Genomic DNA, 4,501 nt, shown 5'->3' on the forward strand with positions numbered 1-4,501 from the left:
AACATGATCAACTATAATACTCAAGAGCCGTAACTTATTGCAGAAATCATGCCACTTATCACTCTTCACTGTTGTAGCCCTTTTCCGGCACATTTGGTACCCTACAATAAAGCTGTATTGCCTGATAGAAGAGCTTGTTCTTTACAATAAAAATATTTACATACCACTTCAGGTACACAACTGGTGGAGGAGCACCCTGGCCTATGTCCATAAACTCCCAAGGGTGTGGGAATTGGTGACTGAGGCTGGCAGCAAGTACCAGACCCTGATGGTACATGGCAAGTAGTGCTGTAGATTGTTACCTTTACATTTACCTTTTAACAAAGATCACAATTCAAAGATCTGAGACGTTACGGGTATTCTTACTTGAATTTCAGGTTTAACTTGTGGACATCTGTGTACTCGCTACAGCCCTAATGGATAGAACAAGTGTTTAAAAATATTGAAGGAAGTAGGAATTTGATTGGCGTCTCTGGTTCTGGTATCTCCATAGACAAGGGGTTTTTTGACATTTTGACTATTGCGCTGCAGCCTTTAAATAGCATGGTGATTCTGGCTATATTGCAAGAAAGCTCAGCCAAGTTCTTGTATCATCTGGGTTTAATCCACATCTAGGAGTTTGGTCAGCGTAGTTATTGAAAACCAACTTACCTCTAGACATGTTCCAGTGTACGAGTTTGCTGGATCCCATACGCATACCCTAAAATGGCTGCTTGGTGCTTACAGGTATAGCCCAAGTGGCTTCTCTTTACAAAATTCCTTTTGTGGGCAGTGTTGATATGATAGTTCCATTGCAGATTATTTCCACTTTGTGGAATTGAGCATTAACCATTTAATAAACATTTAAGACAGGTTGATGCTTCAGACCTAAGTGTGTAAGATCCTTCATGCAGCTCATGACAAAACAGTTGTGTAGCAATTTTCATCTATTTCAACAGTCTCATCCATCAGATTTTCGCAGTTATGACCTAGCCCTTTAAAAATCTAACAGAAACCACAGTAGATCTCCACTAGTCCCAGTGTCACTCTTGACATTCAACGTTGGGCAGGTATATCATGGAATCTGCATTATGTCTCAACGAGATGGTCATAAGAGGTTTAGCAGATAATGGGCAGACATACAATATTTTCTTTACATTTGTGGCCTTGACCTTTGGCAGGCATATTGGGACATGGTTTCTGCAGTCCATCTGGATAGACCGCTTATTCTGTTTGAGTCATTATTATCACACATTTGGAGCAGACATGAAATTCAAGTTTGAAACCCCGATTTAAAAGTTGGTTTTGAAATCAAGAGGGCCCTGACAGTACTAGAGTTTCACAGCTCAATCTGGCATAAAAATAAATATGGAAACTGGACAGTGGTAACACTGTTATTAATGATGCCATCTAAGAGCTAAAACATGACTTTTGTCAGACATCTAAGCTAGCCTCAATAATCAAAATTCTATCTTTTTTTTTATGTACATGCAGATATTTTTGTTTTTACTCATCTTGGGATAGGTGTGCCTACTTTTGCCAGACTTTTGGCATTAAAAAGGTATCTTTTTTTTATATATAAAACACACTGAGATAGGGGTAATACTATAATTATGCCCTTTGGCATTCCTACAATATTAAACTGAAATCTGGACAGAAGATTCAGAGCAGATTTTCAGTGTTTTCCATAAAGCCTTAATGCTGGGAAAATAACTGTATAAGTGGTAAAGTCCATGGCATTGTGGCTAATTTTGTGAACTTCTTATGACAAGTCATTATAATCAAATAAGGATAAATAAACTTAAATTTGGCATTTCAATTTTCGAATTTTCGAATTCGCGAATATTTCCACTTGTAAAATGTCTGGTATATGCAACTGAAAAACCTTTTAATACTTATACAGCAGTTCCACCCCTGGCATCCATGTTTTAATAAATAACAAGGGCTGCATAATGAATAATTTCAAATAAGAGTTTTGAAAGGAACATTTCCAATGAAGTTTCATTAAAATCCAATCAACAGAGGTAGGCTAGACAAATTTCAATACAAAATCATGAGAGGAAATAATTATTCATAGATAATCTATGCATAAAAAAGAATGACGTCAACATTGTATGAAATAACTTGAAAATGACTGAAAGAATAAAATCACTATTAATAAGAGGGGCCATTGTTGGCCTAAGTCACTCACCTGACCTTGACTGTTTGACACTGAATATATTTATAATACACTGAATCGTGAATGGTAACAACTGTGTTTAATATAAACTAATTTGTGGGAGGATCTTACAATGATAGTACAGACCAAGTTCCATGAAGATCCACCAACAGTCATTTAAAGGTTTTTCTACTTTTAGCTCTAGCAAAAAAACAACAACAAGAGGGCCATGAAGGCCCTGTATCGCTCACCTGACTACTGACCTAAAGATCATCAAGATTAACATTTTGACCAAGTTTCATTAAGGTATGGTAATAAATGTGGCCTCTAAAGTGTTAACTAGCTTTTCCTTTGATTTGACCCGGTGGCCTAGTTTTTGACCCCACATGACCCAGATTCAAACTTGACCTAAAGATCATCAAGATTAACATTCTGAATAAGTTTCATGAAGATACAGTCATAAATGTGGCCTCTAGAGTGTTAACAAGCTTTTCCTTTCATTTGACCTGGTGACCTAGTTTTGATCCCACCTGACCCAGATTTGACCTTGACCTATAGATCATCAAGATTAACATTCTGACCAAGTTTCATTAAGACAAGGTCATAAATGTGGCCTCTACAGAGTTAACTAGCTTTTCCTTTAATTTGACCTGGAGGGTAACATTCTGACCAAGTTTCATTAAGATTGGGCCAAAATTGTGACCTCTAGAGTGTTAACAAGCTTTTCCTTTGATCTGACCTGGTGACCTAGTTTTTGAACCCAGATGACCCAATATCGAACTCGTCCAAGATTTTGGAGGTAACATTCTGACCAAGTTTCATTAAGATTAGGCCAAAATTGTGACCTCTAGAGTGTTAACAGTCAAATTGTTGACGACAGACGGATGAACGACGACAGACACAGGGCGATCACAAAAGCTCACCTTGAGCACGAAGTGCTCAGGTGAGCTAAAAAACCCATCTGAACAAATTTTGGAGAGAACCTTACAGTGATGGTACAGATCAAATTTGATCAAGATCCATCAGACAGTTAGTTCATAAGAAGATGTCATTTAAACATGTTTAATGTATTTCTAATTTCAGCTCTAGTGGCTCCTAAAAGGGGTCAGGTGTCCCCATATGAACAAAACTGACCTTAGGATGATGTCGCATACCAAATTTGATGGAAATCCTTTAAGCAGTTCTCCTCCTTTGAACAAATTTGGGGGAAGACCTTATAACAATGCTACAGACCAAGTTTGAGGAAGATCCATAGAAGAACTTGTTAAAAGATGTTTCTATTTTTAGCTTTAATGGTCCCTAAAGGGGACAAGTGCCCACAGTTGAATGTTTGCAAGAGAACCTTAAAATAATGCTGGAGACCAATTTTGATTAAGTTCTATCAAGCTGTTCTTGAGAAAAAGTTGTTTAAAATTATTTCTACTTTTACCTCTACTGGCCACTAAAACAGACCAAGAGCCCCCATTTGATCAAATTGGGAGAGAACCTTATAATGATGTTACAGACCAAATCTGATGAAGATTCATGAAGTGTTTCATAAGATCAGTTAAAGGTATTTCTATTTTCAGCTCTAGTGCAAGTGCCCCCATATGAACAAAATTGGGAAAGGACCTTACAATAACACTTCAGACAAAGACTGATGAAGATCCATCCAGCAGTTAATGAGAGGAAGATGTTTAAAGAATTTTTCTATTCTTGGTACTGGCAGCCCCTCAAACAGGGCCAAGCTGAACCATTTTCATAAACTTGATACGAGTCCAAGCCAGAAAACTACTGACCAAGTTTGGTGTAATTCTGACCTGTAGTTTAAAGAGAAGAAAATGTTTAGAACATCTAACGCGAGTCAAAAAATATGCACATATCCACTTCATGAACATGTGTACCAAGTTTGACAGACAGTTCAAACAATATATACCCAATGTATTTAACTCTGGGGTCATAAAAAGTATGAAAGTATGCATCCTACAATAATTGCTTAATGTAGGTTTCAAGCTTATTTGTTTTGCACAGAAATTCTCAGATGCTAGCATAGTAGAATACTCTAGGTAACTGTCAATAAAATTCAGTATTTGGTTTCTTTATGCTGTTATCAGCTCTTTTTTTATTTATTTTTCTCTTTCAATAAATGTTCCAGTAAATTCTGGAATTCTTTATTGCTTTATTGTAGATTTGTCCATTTCCACTGAAGACTGTGATTATACTGTAATGCTAAGCATCATATACCTGTGTTTCTTCAAATCTTATATATAAGTATAGCACTTATCAAAATGCTCAGACTTAGTACTGACTGTCCTTTACAACAGGTAGCCTACCTATATTACTTACTACCATAGCATCAAAAAGATGAACAACAGGACATGGCTA

Source organism: Mercenaria mercenaria, chromosome 2, assembly GCF_021730395.1.
Source record: "Mercenaria mercenaria strain notata chromosome 2, MADL_Memer_1, whole genome shotgun sequence".
Lineage (NCBI taxonomy): Eukaryota > Metazoa > Mollusca > Bivalvia > Venerida > Veneridae > Mercenaria > Mercenaria mercenaria.